Source organism: Aulonocara stuartgranti, assembly GCF_965226115.1.
Source record: "Aulonocara stuartgranti genome assembly, chromosome: 7".
Taxonomy (NCBI): Eukaryota; Metazoa; Chordata; class Actinopteri; order Cichliformes; family Cichlidae; genus Aulonocara; species Aulonocara stuartgranti.
Window position 1 is genome coordinate 68,048,288 of NC_138945.1, and position 19,351 is coordinate 68,067,638.

Here is a 19,351-nt window from a genome sequence, read left to right on the forward strand (position 1 = left end):
GATTCAGTTTTAAATGACTCATTGGCTGTGTATGAACAGTCATCGTGTGCCCGACGGCACGTTTGCGCCTTGATGTTTTGGAGATGCTTTTAAAAGAAAAGGTCTTTTTCTCACTGCGTAGATGGTCTCGGCGGACGGCCCTTCTATCCCCAGATGCCACCGTCTCTGTTAACAATAGATCATAGCAATGCTGGGCTTGTAGCTTTGTTTTGATTGAAACCAGTCTTGCTGGTCTCCTGCTGGAGCTTCTCTGCTGCTCTTGCTTGTAGTTTTCTTCTGTCAGAGATGTTTCTGAAAAGGTGATATATGAGGGAGGAGTGGAACTTTTTATTCATAACGCTCTCTCACTATAGACGTGAAACTTAATTTGTGCCTTTGCAGCAGGGATTACGCTCACTGCAGTCGTGCACTTTGCCTTCGCTTTTGATTAGCTAATTGACTAATGTGTTGGTCGGGTGTATTTCGATGGTATTAACTGAGCTGCGTCTATCGTAAGACGCTCTGCGAGTGTGTAATTCCCTGAAAGAGAAGCAGCTTTCAGTCAGGTAAAGGTCAGCAGAGAATCTATTATTGACCCTGTTACTGTCATTTTCAGTATCACAATGATATGATACTACTGTGTCTTTCTCTGCCATCGAAACCACATAAGCTTGGATTCCTGTAAATGTTAGCTTTAGGTGCTTTCTCTACCTCTGTCATTTTTCACACAATGACTGATTTGCTTTTTAATTTGCTAATTTAAAAAAGTATTTTCAGCAAAAAGATAGACATGAGATGCTCTTGTATCAACAGTGAGGTACTCATAGGTGTACTGTAAAATTATATTGCCATGGTAACGTGTCATCTCACCATTTTTTAAGCCCTTTTTTCACTTTCTGGTGATAAAAAAAACAATTGAATAAATAAATAATAACATACATAATACAAATATTATTTTATACATTTATTTATTTATTCTTTTTAAATTGAAGGAGTATGCGCTAATCGGTATCTGCGAGTACCATCTCTCTGAGGAAGCAGCAGGTGGAGATGCCCTCGCTAACCTCAGCTGTGGCTTCTGTCATCTGCACCGACTAAAGACAAACTAATTAGAAACCAAGATGACAGAACATTACTGTTCAAAACATATAAACAGGTGACTCGACACTTTTGACACATGGTTTGCCGCTCAGCAACAGAAACAGAACACTTGTGTTCTGTTAGGATTAGCGCTGTGCAGCTGCCTGCTCTCCTCACAGCTGAGCAAACCTGAAACTATATGGAAAGAAAAGGGGCGGAGTCAGCGCACTGCTCTGCACAAGTTTATTTCCTTAGTCCCACCACAGACAGAGATTCTGTCACAGTCTGGCGAGGGCAGACTGTATGAATTGAAAAAAGGACCCAAAATGCAGACTCCAAGGAACAAAACTTGAATGTTAACAAAAAGCGAGCCGTTTAATATGGCTGGTAAAAAAAAGGTACAAACAAAGGGCAAGGCAACCTGAAGCAAAATTAACACAAACCTAAACTGGGAAATCTAAACAAACAATAAGAAAAACCTAGACAAGGAACTTGGAAACATGGCGTGGACAACAGACGACCTGACATCACACACTGAAAACAGAGGACTTAAATACACAGGAGGTGATTAGGGGAAGTGGGAACACATGGAGGAACAGCTGACTGACATGAGCCTAATGACAGGACAAGGGAAGTGAAACTAAATACAATGAACAAAGAACACACGACTCCTTCAAAATAAAACAGGAAACATGAGACAGACATGATAATACAAACTTGATAACATAAGACACGCAGCATGAAACACGATGGGTGAGGGAAACTTAAATACAGGGGAAGAAAACACAAGGAGTCTAATAACCAAATGAACTTAGATAACCTAATGAACAAAATAAACTCAAACTTAAAACGCTGGGTCAAAAGACCCAGGACCATGACAGATTCACATGGACTGTACTTATTGCCATTCATAACGTCACAAATAAAAAAGAATATTCATAACCATCCCACATGTGTCCTTATGTACAGCTGCTTTTAACACTACTGATATTTCTTTGGATGCTTTCTCATTAAAAGGTAATAATATAATATGTAAAAGGTATTTAGATTTCATTGATTGAAGTAAAAATATTTATGGTGTGTTTATACATAAATCTATAAATCTATTTTATACTCATTTTGAATTTAAAAAAGCTCATTGCAAATGAAAAATAAGAAATGCTTAAAAAAAATTTAAAAACTGTATATTTATTTTGAAACACTTTAGATTTTTTTCCTCATTGCTTTTGTATTTGTGTCTGTGAAGGTTCTCAGTCATCCAGGTCATCGTAGTCTAAGGCGCTTGGAAAGAAAAGCGTCTGGACTTCAAGCAACTTAAAGAAGTACAGACGCTTTTCTTTCCAAGCGCCTTAGACTTTTGTATTTGTGAGGAAAGCCTCCTGTTATCACATTCCAGCGCTCACATAAAGATATTCTTCATCTTTGCTGTGCGGCGCTAAAACGAGCTGCATCAGCGTCACAGTCGCACATTCGATACATTGTGTAGGTTTTGGAGTTACGGAGCATGTTGTTACTTTTTATTCACTCAAAAATGTAAGTTATCCCAGCACTGATAGTATTGTGCTGATATTATTTAATTTATTTATTATTTGTTTGTTTATGTGAAATTCTGTATCTGTGAACAGGACTCGGTGTGTTTGTTCAGATTTAGATGTGCTGGTGACTTTTTGTCTTGGAAGTACTGACCTGGAAACACTCATTCACAGGCCTGTTTTGAGAATGTGAGCTTTATATGATTTTCAAAAGTCAAACAATAAAGATGTTCTGTATTGGGAGAAACATAATCATCAAACTGAGCTCAACAAATGTGACCTAACAATTAGCAAAGAGGAAACGAGAGCATATCTTCGCCGATCAGATGAAATTTACATAGTGTTAAACATAGACGCTAACACGAGAGCAAACTACAAAAACAACTGCAGCACAGTTTTCTGGTTTAAAAACATCCACACATACAATACTAACTGAGTGCAAAACATATTTCAACAGTCCTGATGTGGATTTGCTCGTGCATCGCTTATTTCTAATCTCCACAAAGAAAGAAAGACAAACATCTTGAAATACATTATAGATGCTTTGTGTGGTGGTGAGGCAGCTGTCACACTTTACAACAAGCATTTTAGTGTGTCATCGACATCACTCGCCCTTTGAAACCTGAAGTGTAGCCATGATTTGACTCTGATAAAGCTGCTCTTACAATGATAATTTCATATCTCACACTTTCACTTAGTTTTGAGATCAAGTTTCCCCCGTCTGCTTATTAAGAAGGTTTTACTGGACATTTGAGACGCATTTATATTATAGCAGGTGAACAAGAGTCTGATAAGTAGATTAAATTCACTTTAATGCGTAGTGTTGTGGAAAGGAGTAGAACAAAGAGATAGGAAGTAAAGAAAATCGTACCTATTCTTACATCTACAAAGGCGTTAACAGGATTAATACCACAGATTTGCTCAACGTAATCGCTGAGAAATATCGCAGAATCTTTTGTTTTATCTGATGCAAAATGAAGAAGAGAACTTTTGCTTTTATATGTGTCCAGATCTTCATAAGGTTTGAGAAAGAAATCTTTTAAGAGAGCATTGCTAACTTAGTGAATGTTGGCATCCTGCCTTTGCCACTAGAGGACCTTGTCCAGTAAACACAAAGTTAGGTTCAGGCGTTTAAACAAATGATTTGTTGCCAATTTCCTGTTGGTATAATATCAACACACAATTTATGTTTGGAGAGATCAACAGCGCTTTCAATAGATAAAATGATCCCCGGAGATCAGGCCACATTTTTGGGAAGTGGAGGCTTTAATGGTGACTGTCGGTGCTGCTGTGGATCAAACTGCCTCTCCAATGCCACAGAAATAGCTCTTGTGTGGGCCCTTTCAAAATTTTAGAATAATAACCCTTGTCACCCAAAAGGGAAAAGGCAAGGTCTCTCCTTCCCAGAGATTATGGTGGGAAGAATCGATGACTTCCTCCATCTTTCTCCCCCAGGGGACGTGGGGACAAAGTCTCACTGGTATTAATAGCAGCCCTCTGATAAGCCGGCCAGTGGTCTGCGTCGTGGTGTCACAGCCTTTCGTCTTATTGTTGTGAGAACCTCTTGTTATAGTATCAGAGAGCCCTTATAAAATATACATTTCCTCCACTTCCTGTTTTTGTACTGTACATCACAGTGTCTTTGCAGTACAACAGAGGACACTAGTGTCCCATCAGTAGGCAGTGTGTCTGATAGCTGCTGCTTCAGCTCTGTCCTGGTCACGATGGTGCTTGCTGCCTTGGGTTGTGTTGCTGCTGGATAGTTATGTTGTAAAGGACTGGGAGCAAAGGTTGAGATGCCTCTGCTATTGAGCAGGCTGTAGGTTCGGCTCAAGGACAGCCAAGCCTGTAACCCTGACTCGCTGGCACAAAAGAGGCTATAAATGTTGCTTTGCAATCATCTCTTTGTTTCTGAAAGGACGTGAATCATGTAATGCTTCACTTTGTACAGTCAACTGGGAGACAGTTGTTTAACAGCAGTTTTTTACACTAATGGAACAATGAATGTAATTATAAACAGTGTGGTTATACTGTGAAGTGTTTTGTGCCCATTGAATGGATAACTTTTTTTTCAGCTCTCAGTCTGATAGCCTCAATGCCCCAAATGGGTTCTGTGAAAGGAGAGCATGGGAAAAATAGCTGCCGTTGTGGAAAATGCTGGGAAAAGTTTTAGTTCTCATTGGTAGCAGTGCAGGGCATTGTGGGATGTGAGAGCTGAGAAAGACCGTTTTGCCCCCTGTGAGAAGAAGAAAACATGCAAAGATGGACACAGAAATCCCAGCGAGTCGTCCAGACTGAGCAGAAGCGCCTCGCTGCTTTGAATGCTGGTTCCCTTCAGTCAGAGGTGGGATGGTGAGGCGTGGGCGTCGGTGGGTAGGTGGGCTGGGTACCTGCTACTTGTTTCTCTGCCAGTTTTTTGTAAACCCCCTGACGTCAGCACAGACATTGGTGGCCTGCATACCGACATACCGGGCTGATGTTTGCCAGCCCATTAGCGAAGCCAAAGCGGCGGAGCCCACCCAGGACTGCCGACCCTCTCCTGCCCACCTTCTGCCTTCCCGCCCAGCCCTGGCTCTGGATCAGAGGCAGGCCACACGTCGGGGGACAAGGCTAATGATGGCCGCAGCCATGCTATCTCTTTCAAGCCCCAACCCAAGAGTACAATTTTGGCTAATGCTATTTCCTGCAGATAAGATGCAAACAAGCTCCTTTTACTTCTTTTTCCTCACTAGAGGTTTGGGAGGTGAGGGGTGGGTGAGCAGTAGCAAAATAGTCCTCTTTCATTATCAGGTGCTTGGCTTTGGGCGACCTTTGCTGTAGATGACACGACCGCTGTCACATTACACTAATATGAAATACATGAAGTACGTTTTGTGACCAGTTACCCGAATCAAACCATTTTGCTCTCCATCAGTCCCTAAATGCCTCAATCAAGACTGTGTAATGTGATTATTTTACTCATCCAAGACTTTCTAAATTGTTTCCAGCTTAAAACAAGATTGTTGGAGATATTCTTACAGTGTGGAACTCGCACAATGCTGCCGCTGTCTTTATTCTTCAGGCAGATAAGCTCCATAATGGCTAAAAGACATTCTTTGGCTTTTCACTGCTAAAGATCCCCAGATTTTATGCTCCGGTGCAGGTTATTGTGTTTTTCCCGCATAAAGACAATAAGCTATGAAGTTGGCAGTAATATTAGAAACACTTCAAAGGGAGTGTATTTTTTTTCGTTTGACGTAATCAGATTATCATCGATATTTTTCATAATAAATCAGACTGACAATATTTTGCTAAAGCAGCATAGACTGTATTTAAATAATGGACACAGCCAGGGTGATAGCACACACTGACTGTTAGTCGACTGTTCAACGACCCGACACTCACAGGGTAACCACACAGTGCTCAGACAGTTTTAAATGAAGCTTGAAACCAGCAACTGAAATCACAAACTCGTCAGATTTTTTTGAGAAGTTTTTCTTTTGAGAAGTTTTTCTTATGAACTTCCAAACAGTTCGGATTATTTGTGCAACCACGGGGAGTCGCCCCCTGCTGATCGGTAGGTAAAATGAAAGTACTTCTGCGCTGGCCACGCCCCTTCCTTTAGATGTTTTATGGGACTCTGTGAACATGGAACCGGTGATCTTGACTTTTGCTGTGTTCTCGCCGCCTATCTCTGCAGTGTCATCAGAGGAGATGCGTGATGGCTCGCATGGTCTGAGCAGGGCGTACACATCACACACCACGTGCCCGCCTGATCCCAATCATTCATAAATCTGCTAGAGAGATTTGTATCCACAGTCTGCCTGCAGTCTCTCTTATCTCTGTCCCCGCCTCCCTCTGGCTATTAGGAAGGAATGAGATGTGACGGTATCTACACACTCGGCCCTGTGGGGACTCTTCTATTCAGCCCTACTCTTTTCCCGTTTCTTCCTCTTTTACATCAAACATGCTTTCAAGAGCACGTTCCAGCCATGTTCTTCTTAGCTCACTTCACCCTCTTTCTCTCTGCAGGATCTGCAGTTATTCGCCGTGTCCTTTGTCCAGGAAAAAGCAGTAAAATTTCCCCTCAGTCATTAAGCCCCGATTCAGCACTACAGTCAGTGTAGAGGCTGTAAGTTAACAGAATGTAAATAGAGCAGTGTTTTCACATTGCTTCACCGCTTATTTTTAGTAGCTGGACAAGAGCAGGCGAGGGTGTGCCTTTTCAAGCCCCGACTGTGAGTCTTATCAGCTGAATGCACCGAAGAAAGGATTGAAATTATAAATCAACAAAACAATAATGACTCAATACAGGAAGTGATGTGTTGATTTATGGTTGAAGTTTAACTGTAACTGGCAGACTGTGCTGAAGGAGCTTTTTTAAACATGGAGCAGGAGTGCTGTCAGATGTGCTGCACACGAACTCGACACGCCAAATATTTCTCCTGTAGCTTGAAACAAGCGTGCAACAAGTGACCGCTCAATTATTTATTTTATAAAGTAACAGACTTTATTACTGCACTTGTCTGTTAGGTGAAACCCAAGTGTATATATTTTTCAAGTGCAGCTGCCAGGCATTCCTTGATTACTGCTCCACATTTAGCTCTTAACTCGCCCTTCCTTCCAGGAATCTAACCGATTACGCCATCCTAGTGGACACAACACCTGTAGCAGTTGGTAAGCAGTGTGCTCGGTTGTGTGTTTCTGTGCATGGCAGTATTGATCCCAGCCACCCGCTGCTCACACCAGGAAAAGACTTTTCCAAAGCGTTCTCCAGTATGGACTTACTTCTCCCCTGCTCGCCAGCAACAAAGCCAAAAGCAGACGAGATCTGTTGCTGGCAGTTTTTAGCACTTCACTGGCAACTGCAAATTTTCTGCCACCGCTTTGACACTTAGATTTTCCTTTTGCAGAAATGGCTTGTGTCGTCTCGTAAATGTGGCTGCAGAAATGAGTTACTAAGCAAAATCTCCAGCTAAGGTGATGCTCTTGGCTGCACCAGCGACACGTAGAAGAACTGCTGTTTTCACGCAGCTTCTCTCGCACAAATATGAACAGCACTCGAGGTTTTGTGTGCTCTTAAATGATGCCAAAATGATGACTCAGTTCATTTCCGTTGTGGTCTCACTCAGTGTCAGAAAGACTGAGTCACACACACACATATACACCCATCTTCTGTCCCCAGCAGGCCTGTGGCTCAGCTAGAATTATGTGCTGAATGTTTTGAATTGAGCCATCAATAAATACAACAAAACACTTTCCCTCTCTGTGATGATCTTGGTGCACACACACACACTTGTGCTCGGCCTTGTCCCTGTCCAAACAACCCTTCTATAGTGAGGGGCTCCAATGGAGTGGATCGACTCCAGCTAAGACACCCTTTCAGACTTCCTCCCTCCTTTTCTCAAAAAGCCCTCCCTCTCGTGGACCGCAGGGCCTTCCTTCCTTCCTTTATTATGACACACAGGCCTGGTGGCGTCGCAGGGAAGTCAGGATGGCCGGATGTGCCCTGATCAGACACGCAGACAGAAGGATGCCGCTGCTACTGTGGACCTCGGGTTTGGTTTTATGCCCAAGAACTGCAAGAGGAATGACATCGTTCCTGTTTTGATAGCTCAGCAGGAAGACTGACTCGAGTCAGCGAGGTGTGCGGGTCACCGTACGAACTACAGAACTATAGCCACGCCGGCGGGGGTATATTTAACCTCCCATTCCCATCTCGACCCCTGAATGTAATAAGACAATGAAAGTCTCACAGAAGTCAGTGTTCAGTACAAGACGCAGGGCTAGAGCCTCACACAGAAAGCTATACGAGACGAGCTCGTGTCCGTGTGGTTTACGGCGCCTCTGTACCTTATTGTTTACCAAGACTCGTCTGTGACACACTTGCTAGAAACGCCTGTCTCGCAGGGAAGACGAAGCTTAGAGAAGACAGCGTCAGAACAATAATAATCATTTTTCTTTTGGTTTGTTTGTTTCTTGGAAAAGGTTACAGTAAGTAGCAGCTGCGCTCTGCTGCTGCTGTACAGTGCACGCCACCTCGGAGAAGTCGACCCCTCTGCACTCCATCCATCCACCCCATTGAACTGCCAGCCCTGGTAATCAATTCTGAGCCTTGTGCTGTCACTGAGGGCCTCTGCACACAGCAGCTGGCTGGAGGAAGACAAGCGCTCTTCCACAGTCTTTCCAAAGATCAGCTGCACCCAGCTGTCTAGCAGCAGCCCTGCTATTCAGAGCCCTGCCGCTGCTGCTGCTGATGAGGGAGGCCTCTTTCACTGCTGTCACCGGTGTCTGTTGACCGGAGTCCCCTTCAACATACTTTCTTTTTCAGTTCTTCCTTCCTAAATTTTCAACTGTATAGACACATCCGCCCCTTGAACTGCACAGCGTGCCTCATATGTCTGTCTGGGCTCAGCTCGCTTTCTGTCTTTCTCTTTATTTCTCCCAAAGTCATGTTGTCCATCTGTCTCCGCATTTACGGACTTTGAGTCCGCTGTTTTTATCTGGCTTTCTCTCTCCCTGTCGTGCACGCTGGGACCTTTAGATTAACTTTCCTTCTTTTTTGCTGTTGTAGCCTTTCTTTCAGTTACATCCATCCATGTCCCCTCTGTCCCTCTGTTTTGTGTTCCCCATTCCTCTTTCCCTTCTTTGTTGCTCGCCATGTTTCGGTTTCTCTACTCTTTTCTCTGCAGTTCTGTCCCCTTTTTGCTGCTCACTCTTATTTCCTCACAATTTCCATCTCATTCTTTGTTACTCTGCTGCAATCTAAACTATGCCCCCTTTTTCCAAATGTCACAATACTGTATCTTTTCTTCCCCCTTTTCTTTAGAGTAACTTCTTTTTCTGCCCCCCCCCCTCCCCCACCCCTTTCTGCTGTATTTTTTTCACAGGTGTCTGTAAGGCGGGGATTTACATTTTCTCAGGACAGGCAGCCCATGGAGAGAGGCCTGCTGGCAGATCAAAGGCTCCGGCTGTAAAACGATCTGAAAGAGTCCAGCATTAGCATCCATCAGGGTACCTTGAAAGCTCCCTGATCAGCCGGGAGGGAAGCTGAGGGCCCCCCAAAGTGAAAGCCCAGTCTGGAGAGGGGTGATGGAGGGGTGGAGGGAGGCTGGAAAGAGGGTACACAGAGAAGGAAAGGAGTAAAATTCCCATAATAAACTACAAATGTTTTGATTTCTCTGTTGGATTTGACCCCCGTCTCATCCCTTTACTCGTCCTCTCCACTCTCCTTTTCTTTATAGCGTTTAGACTGAGAACGTCTCCATCTGTGCACAGAGGCCAGAGTTTACTACTGGTCCCTGATGTCTGTGCATAGTTATGACTGGTCTGGGTAGTGGACTGAAGGGTGAAAGAAGTGAGGGATAGTGTGTGGGAGAAAGCTAAACCTGCTCCAAAGTATCTCTTTATAGCAGCCAGTCGGCACTGTGGGAAATAACAGCAGCATAGAGGCAGTGTGCTGCACTTTTGTGGAATAAGCTTGTTCATAGTCTTGAAATGGATAGGTATCGAACATGTGTGATAGAGATGGAGATTAGACCTGCGTTCCTGCTGTGTCCCAGTGCGTCAGTGTTTGCATCTTTTTCAGTAACAAAAGTAAATCTGCATCCTTTGGATTAAAATTCCCCCAGGAAACAAGCTATAGTAGGGTCCAAAATGTGCATATTATGAATATACATTTAGTCAGTTTTAACATATGTCGTTCTAATAAATGTAGACTTTAAATGACCTGTACTGTTTGTAGTTGCAATCTACACAGTGATTTTGTTTTAAAGCTTTTATTTTGAAATACTGCACCTGCCACTATTGATATAGTTTCCAAAAATGGCTCTAAAAAGGCTCGTGTCTGGCCAATAAATTCCTCAATTTTGCCTGTCATGATACCATTCTTCATTTTGATGAAAAGGATTCAAGATTGAAGATTCTTTATTTGTCACGTGCGTAGTTATACAAGTACAACACGCAGTGAAATGTGACCTGATACGTAGCTCCTGATTCAACACACGGAGGATAGAAGCTCTCCGTGCTTACTCCTGAAGTCCACCACCAGCTCCTTGGTCTTGCCGACGTTCAGCTGGAGGTGGTTATCATGGCACCACGATGCCAGATTCTTCACTTCATCCATGTAGGCCGCCTCATCGTTGTTGAAGATGGCGCCCAACACCACTGTGTCGTCAGCAAACTATTGGAGCCATGGTCAAAGGAGCTTGCAAAGAAAAGCGTCTGGACTTCTTTAAGTTGCTTGAAGACGTTTCACCTCTCATCCGAGAAGCTTGGTACAGATATGTGGACGACACCTGGGTCAAAATCAAGACACAAGAAGTGGAATCCTTCACTGCGCACATTAACGCTGTGGATAAAAACATCAAGTTCACCAGGGAAGACACAAAGGACAACTGTTTGCCTTTCCTGGACTGCGCTGTGCACATTGAAGAGAACGGCAACCTCAACATCGAAGTTTACCGGAAGCCCACACACACGGACCAGTACCTCCTCTTTGACTCCCATCACCCTCTGGAACACAAACTTGGAGTAATCAGGACCCTACACCACCGGGCAGAACATGTTCCCTCTAAGCCTGAAGGAAAAAGAAGGAACACACACATGTAAAGGAAGCACTCAAAACGTGCGGCTATCCTAAATGGGCGTTCTTAAAGTCAGCAAAGAGGCACAGAAAAGAAGACCAGACACCAGCGAGGGAGGATAAGAAGGACAGACGTAACAACATTGTCATCCCCTATGTAGCCGGTGTATCAGAGAAACTCAGGAGAGTTTTCTCCAAGCATGACATCCCGGTGCATTTCAGACCCAGCAACACACTCAGACACAAACTGGTTCACCCGAAAGACAAAACGCCAAAACACAAACTTAACAATGTGGTGTATGCTGTACAGTGCAGCGAGGAATGCTCAGACCTCTACATTGGAGAGACCAAACAGCCACTTCACAAGCGCATGGCACAACACAGAAGAGCCACCTCCACAGGACAAGACTCAGCAGTCCATCTGCATCTAAAGGATAAAGGACACTCTTTGAGGATGCCAATGTTCACATTTTGGACAGAGATGGTTTGAAAGAGGAGTGAAAGAAGCATCTATGTCCACTGTGAGCGACCATCTTTGAACAGAGGTGGGGGTTTACGACACCAACTCTCTGCCATCTATAATCCAGTTTTGAGATCCCTTCCCAGACGCCTTAACACCCACTCACATCCTGGGCCATCTGACCTCAGGAATTCGCATGATAAGGTGGGGCCAGGTTTCACAATGAACACACCCGAAACTCTGGCTGATTGGGACCCACACCCAGTTTCCCACCTTGTCTCAGGCGATTAGAGGATCATCAGGGGGTCCTTTTGTCCCTCTGTGGGGGGTCACTCCCACTAGGTTTATATCTGGGACTCTCCACCATTTGACCTTAGAACTGAAGAAGCTTCTCGGATGAGAGGTGAAACGTCTTCAAGCAACTTAAAGAAGTCCAGACGCTTTTCTTTGCAAGCTCCTTTGACTACGATGACCTGGATGACTGAGAACCTTCACAGACCTATTGGAGCCATGAGTGGCCACGCAGTCTGAGAGGCAGTAGAGCAGTGGCGAGAGGACACACCCCTGTGGTGCTCCTGTGTTGATGGTGATGCTGTTAGAGACGCATCTACCCACCCTCACCACCTGAGTACTGCCACCGAGGAAGTTCAACACCCATGCTTAGTGAACAGTCTGCAGGGCACTATTGTGTTGCCCTGTTTCTTGTCCGTGTGGCTGAGGGTGGTGTGCAGGACGTGGGCGATGGCATCCCCTAGCATCACAGCTTGGTCTGTGTCGCTACATATTGGCAAATGCCTGTTATATTCATCCTCAAAGCCTCAGCTACCAAGTCTTTCTTTGACAGGATGTTGCCCAGTTTGTTGCAGACTCCATATTAATGTGAAGTAAATGTGACTGTTGAGTCAGATCTTTGGTTAAAAGTCCACTTACCCACAAACCAGTCTACCTAGAGACTGCATGCCTAATAGAATCATTGGCATTTTAGCAGTGACTTGAACCCTTACTATGGCATACAGTTAAGTTGGAAGTTTTTCACAAATGAGTCATCTATGAATGAGTCAGAATTTATGGCAGTTGGTGTGTTACTAGCTTGTAGTGCCTACAGAAACATACTGGAGACCTGCACTGTGTTTGAGGAGTTCTTAAAGCTACCTTATTAAGAGATGTTCTTAATTTTCACGTAATGAAAAAAAAAAACATGTAAATATATATATATATATATATATATATATATATATATATATATATGCACATATGCTTGCTTTTATCAACATGACTAGTTGTCACATCAGCGTGTATGTACACATCAAAATTCATGTAATGCATGCTTACTCTAAGAAAAAGCCCCACTCAAGCACGCACAATACTTCCCACGCAGAATCACCCAAACACACTCCCTGGTTGTGTGCCACAGTGTGCAGCTTGCTGACATGTGTGGAGCCTCCTGTGTGCGGGACCAGGGCTGCATGCCACTGTCTCAGCTCAGTAATGGATGTCCCGTTTGTTGCACACAGATATACAGAGAGACCGACAGACAGTGGCGGGACTCAGCTTGGCTGTCCTGTCCAACCAAGGATGAGTTCCTCTTCTGTTTAGGGAAAGGGATGTGATCTCATTCTTTAAAAATCCAACCTATGTCGCTTGCCACTCATGACTTAATCCGGCCTTCTCCTTTGTGCAAAGTGCTCTCCCGTTCTCCACTTCTCCTCTTACTTTCTCTTACTCTTTGGCTCTGCCTGTATACTTTCTGCCGCTCTGTTTATCAGTGTGTCTGTGTCTCACGTCTTCACTTTCTGTGCTATTGAGGAAAAAGGCCTTGTATTATGTGGGAGAGCAGCAAATTTAATAAAAAAGATTAGACAGTACTTTGCAACTTTTTGAGAACATCATTATTTCCATCATGTAAAATCATCAGAGTCATCAACACTGAATTAGTTCTGCAGCGTGGCACTGAGCCACACATACAGCGAGAGGCATAAAGTCCTCTCTGCAGAGAAAAGAAGGTCAAGGAGTTTTGCAGCGGCCTTCACAGAGCCCTCATCCCAACGTCATGGACTCAGTCCGGAATTACAAGAATTTCGCTGACAAAGCAAAATCTCAGATGCTTACAACAACTGTAGGGGCTTTAGCAAAGTTCAAATGCTACATACATGACAGACAAGCTCAACGCAAATTCAGTGGTCACGTTTGCCAGCAGTACTTTTAAGAGGAAATCCAAAAATGCTGAATGTCGTGAAAAATTTGGGCATTCCCCACATAGTCTTGTTCTTGGTATCACTATCAAGTGTAAAATTAGAAGGACAACAACACACGGAAAATAAGATGTGGTGCAGTGAATTATGCCGTGGAGTTTTGTCTGCGAGAAAGTGCTTCTAAACTCACGTTAAGCCCAAAATCAGTACTTTTTTAGGAGTGTGGAGTATTTGCATGGTGTTACACATCTGGTGAGAGGTGCACGCAGCACAGACGAGGACGCAACACAGTCTGTTTGCAAACCCCGCATTTTCCTTTCTTGCCTTTTCCATATTGCTGCCCACTGAAAATAAAAAGTTGAATGTAATCCTGTTACACATGAAGAAAGTTTCCAGCGAAAGAAATACGTTTTATTAGTTTATGTCAATTAAATCAATCATAAAAAGATATGTTTATGAGCACTGTGCTGACTGTTCGCCCGGTCCGTCAACGGATGCATTTGAAAAAGTCCCCTGCATGTTTTTTGGACAGCTGCTCACAAGAGAGGTGTCCAACCCAAATCTTTTGTGTTATTCTGAAAAACCATCGCGAGCATCTTCACTGCACAGACTCGCACGCCCCCCATCGTTGATTGGTCGGTAGTGCTCAGAATCCAATCGTGTAATCTTCTGCCGCCTTCAAAAGTTTATCAAAGCCAGAGAGTCAAAGGATTGTTTAAAAATGAAGGAGGCAAATATAAAATAGCAGTGGCACCGTGCAGCCGTGACACTACTGGAAAGAATTCACTTGTCCTGTAAGAGATGAGTATTGTTGAGCGTGCAGGAGCACGTTTAGCCTTTCATCCTCTTTTCTGTATACGTCTTTTGTTTGGCACATGTAGATGCATGCTACATAGATGTTCAAACAAAGTGAACACCTCTGATCAAGCTTAACGACAGATTGTGCATCTGTTACTGTTTGTATGCGACATCGCTACATGTGGAACTGCAGCATGCTGGTCAAGCATTAGCTACGCTGTGCTCTCCACAGCAATATGGGCTCATCAGAGCAGCAGTGATCATAAGTCTAAACAAGAATGGGCGTTTTCCAGAAACCTGACTCAAGACGGTGGTTTGTAAAATCTGGACCGTTAAACTGCGCTAGGAAAGCTGTAAGCTTGACTGTGTTGTGTTTAAATGAAAATCTGGACTTTTAACCTTCTTGATCTTTCTTGTGTTTTTCATATTCTTAAATATGTAATGAGTGTCTGCCTGGGTACAAGTTACAGCCAAACACACAGACATATTCAGACGGCCAGGGTTTCATATACTGTAGTATAACTAAGCTCAGGAGCCAGTCCTGTTAACCTGCACGTGAGGTTTAGTTTATCTGACATTAGCAACACGTCATTAAGGTCTCCACATAATAATATTATTGCTCGATTGGAGTTCATGTGCTAAACTGCCCTGCCTGAGACATTATTAGACATAAAGCAGAATCTTCACATGTTATTACTGAACCTCTCATCGTTGCCAGCGAGGCCCCATCTCCTTGCAGCATGTTCTGAAACCTTCACTCCATGCTCTCTCAATTGTCACAGTTTGTCAGGACAGCTGTCTGCATGCAGCAAGTGACCGTGGCACCTCATAACTCAAACTGCACGGCGAAACGAGAACCCGGCGGCTGAACTGGCACGTTGGAAACGATTTGTTGTTTGTTTAGCAAACATCAAACCTCTTCCCGATAATTTGCCGTTTCTCTTTCATTTTCTTTACCTGCTTATTAGTTCCCTGAGGCCGACACAGGCTGTCGTCCAATGCACATGTTAAAGAAATGAAAACACAATGGGAGGAGCTTCACGGTCAATAAAGACATGGGGGTTCTTGGGAGGACAATAATGGGACTAAATGACCTTGTTTTCCACGTGGTCAAACCCTTACACTGACTAAGGTTGCTGTATACGAGCCCGGTGACGTGTTGGGTCAGGTGGGAGTTTTCGGTTTTTCTTCTGTAGAAATTCTTGAATGGTTTTGGCATTATGCTCTGGATCATTATCATGTTAGTATACGTCTCTTCTGCCAAGCTGCTGTCAGATGGTATTTATGTATTTTCACAGGAATTCTTTGTCATCTCACTGATCTCTGAGTCACCTGCCTTTTATCATTGTCTGTAATGTGCCACAAACCACAGCACGGTCTGTGCTCTACGGTCAAGACTACCAAAGTTTTTCATTTAATCATTTTTGGGGGGTCTTTGATACGTTTTGTTGTTATTTGCTCTTTGTCGACATCTCTGGAGGTTGACATCTTGGTTTTTACAAAAACTTGAATTTCCGCTGAAGCGTTCCCATCTATCTGTACAGCTTGAGTCAGCAGGACCTCGTCCATGGTGTCACTGTGGGAGGATGCCCACTGTGGCTCTGATTAGTGGAAGTACAGTACATAGCACACCTGTTGATGGCTTCTGATGGTTGATTTCTACTCACCAATCTTCCTGTGTCTATTTTCGTCTTTGTGAAATTTCACAATCAAATTTTTTCAGTTGCTCTGGAATTAGTTTTTCGTCTGCAGCTGTGGTGCATACGTGTAGATTCAGACCCCTCATAAATACAAAAGTGAGAAAGTTCTGGTGCATCGAACAGTCACGTTTTCTAACTCGTGTGTCTTTAATTGCAGGTGTACTCACTTTTGTTGCAGTTTGATTAGTCCTGACCATTTTTTGTTTTTATTGTACACGGGAAGAAATTGTGTTGAAAAGTAATATATGCGTGCTATGATTCTTTACAAACAACATTTTTTGTGTATCTGTGAATCCTCAAAGATGACTTCATCTGCACTTGGTTATGTTTGTCCCCTTCAAAGGGTTTCTAGCAAATCCTTCCTTAACCTCACAGAGGGGTATTTGCTGAACAATATATTTACCATAATTGTCGGGCTATAAGCCGCTACTTTTTGCACCAGCTTTGAACCCTGCGGCTTTTAGTCAGGTGCGTCTTTTCTATGGATTGTCCATGATTTTTGTCATATCGTAAGACGATTTGTTTTGTTTGTTCCGCTGTTGTACGGCACTACGTTGCCTGGCGGAAGGGCATGTGATCAGACACACAGTATCGGGGTTCAAGAGTGGTATGTTGGTCACATGTCCATCCGCCAGGCAACATAGTGCCGTACAAGTAGCACGAAAAACAAACTTCAAAGTAGCTCTACTCGTTCAGCGGGAGGCGTGGATGACGAGCGGCGATAAACTTGCGAAAAGCAAGTTATGCTCAACTCCACCGGTGGATTCTGACAGCGTGGAAAAGTGTGGAAACATCCACGATCACCAACGGATTTCGAAGGGCTGGACTGCTGCATGATGGAGAGGAGGACACCGCCACGGCCCTTCTGAGGGTGTTCGACTCTGACACTGACAACGAGGATTTCTTTGGTTTTGTAAGTGACGAAGGAGAGAAGCTGAGAGTGGATGACGAAGCCATCCTGAGCCTGTTCGTATCCGACACTGGAGAAGAGGACTTTGGTGGTTTCAGTGCAGGAAGAAGAGAAAGATGGTGAATGACTGACTTTTCTTCTTGTTAAAGCAGTGTCACTGCACCTGAGCCTAAAAGGTAGTCCGAATCTATTGTTCTGGTGTGCTGTAGGCTACTGTTATGTACTACATGTGCAAATATGTACCCATAACTTGTTTTTCACAATATTAATAAAAGTGATGTCTCCAAACAGCCATCTCTTTCCTGACAATTCGCTTTGTGCATATTCTCTTACATATGATAAGTCAACATTGAAACACCTGCGGCTTTTAGTCAGGTGCGGCTAATGTATGTACAAAACAGGATTTCCCCTGATTTTAGCTTGTGCGGCTAATATTCAGGTGCGCTCTGTAGTCCGGGAAATACGGTAAATAATTCAAGTCCAATACTTGTCGTACTTTTCAAGTTACTCATCAGCAAAGGTTCTTGAATACATTGGCTTTGGGTTGCATTAGCTCCTCAGCCAAGCTTTGCTAAAAGTGGTTTCAAATACCCAAAAATCCTCCAAATCAACTGATATCTCTGATATGATGTTTTACAAACGTGTAGGAATAGAAAACAAGTCGTTGTGGTTTAATGTGAAGGTTGCCTGTGATCTGAAACTAAACACTTGATACTGATATCGAGTGTCCCATCAAACAGCTTGCTATGTGGGTCCCCCATAGGCACCAGGCTTCAAGGCACCCCTGCCCCAAACCCCCAAACCCATCAGCATCATAACCTAAAAATTTCTGTAATTACTCAATGTGAATTTGTCATCCGTTTGTTTGCTAATAAAAACTGCAGTTCCCCAAGAATCGCAGTGAAAAGCTGTGTTTACACGACCTTCTGGGGTAAACGCGTTTAGGCTTTTAGTCGTCTGTGTTACTTCTCCGTGGGACATTTCCCGGTGACTTTTAGTATCAGTAGCGTAAACAGTGTTGACCACACACCGCGCCCTCATCGGCGCACACACATTCAGCTGAGGAATGTCTCTCACATCAATCTTATCAGTGTTTTGTCTGAGGGGCATCCGTAGAGAGCTTGGCGTTACGACTGATAGGATTTTTGGAATACACACCTCGCTCTTCCCTTACTCATCCCCCTCTCATCCTGTATCATTACCTCCTTCCATTTGGCACTCCCGCTTCCTTTTTCCCGTATTGTGTGTTCACGTTGTTCTTACCTGCGTTAGCATTGAAGCTCCTTCCTTAATTGAAGATGCTATAAAGATGTGCCTTTTCTTTTTACGTTGCTGCTGTTCAGCACTTCTTCCAAGGCTATACTGTTAAAACGTTTTAGACGAGACCTGGCTTTCCTCCGGTCAGAAATACCTCGTAGCCAGCGCTGTTACCTTGTTCCCAGGCCTACCTCCTGCAGCACCCTGACCCATAACAACAAACTGATTTATCCCTGATTGTTAGGCGGCCTCTGGAACTGCGTCTCGATTGGCTCCATATGAGAGGTCATCTATAACAATCATTTTCAGTGGCTCATTATTCCCAGGGCCAAACAACCCAAAGACCCAATTTCCTACCACACTGCTCATAAAAGTGACAGATGGTCAAAACCTGGAAAAGCTTTCCTATAATCGTTAGCCTGTTGAAATGCTAAATACAATGCTCTTTAGTGAGTGGAGGTTAGACTCCACTCACCCACTTCTTCCACCTTCACTAGCCTGTTCATTTTTTCCAAGTGAAGAATGTGAAGCAGGAGAACACAGTATGTTTATTAGCTTTGGGCCATATTTAACCCAGTTCAGCTTTGCTGGTCTTCACATGGACCATAGTATGGATCCAGTACACACAATGTTAGCCAGGTAGATTGTCTCCCTCTACCTTAACATGGGGACAGCACTTATAGTCACATGGACCGACAAAGACCAAGACAATGTGCTCTTTCATCCCACAGACCTGCTACTCTGTGGTATTCAGGCTCATCTAGTCACTTCAGCGAGTCTGTACCCTGCCATGACTGTTTGTGAGGGTCTTTTCTTTCTGGGGAAGTGCCTGTGTGATAAATGTGTGGTTTGGAACAACAGCTGAGACTAAGACTTGGCT

The 19,351-nt window shown here is 43.8% G+C and overlaps 1 long non-coding RNA gene across 1 annotated transcript in view; it reads left to right on the forward strand.

Moving 5' to 3' along the window:
* Nucleotides 1-10,644, forward strand: part of LOC309710518 — a 116,226-nt gene extending 105,582 nt beyond the window's left edge. The window contains exon 4 of the long non-coding RNA XR_014277731.1: nt 9,461-10,644. This is a non-coding gene — a long non-coding RNA (uncharacterized lncRNA). The remainder of the gene's footprint in view (nt 1-9,460) is intronic.
* Nucleotides 10,645-19,351: the final 8,707 nt, after the last annotated feature.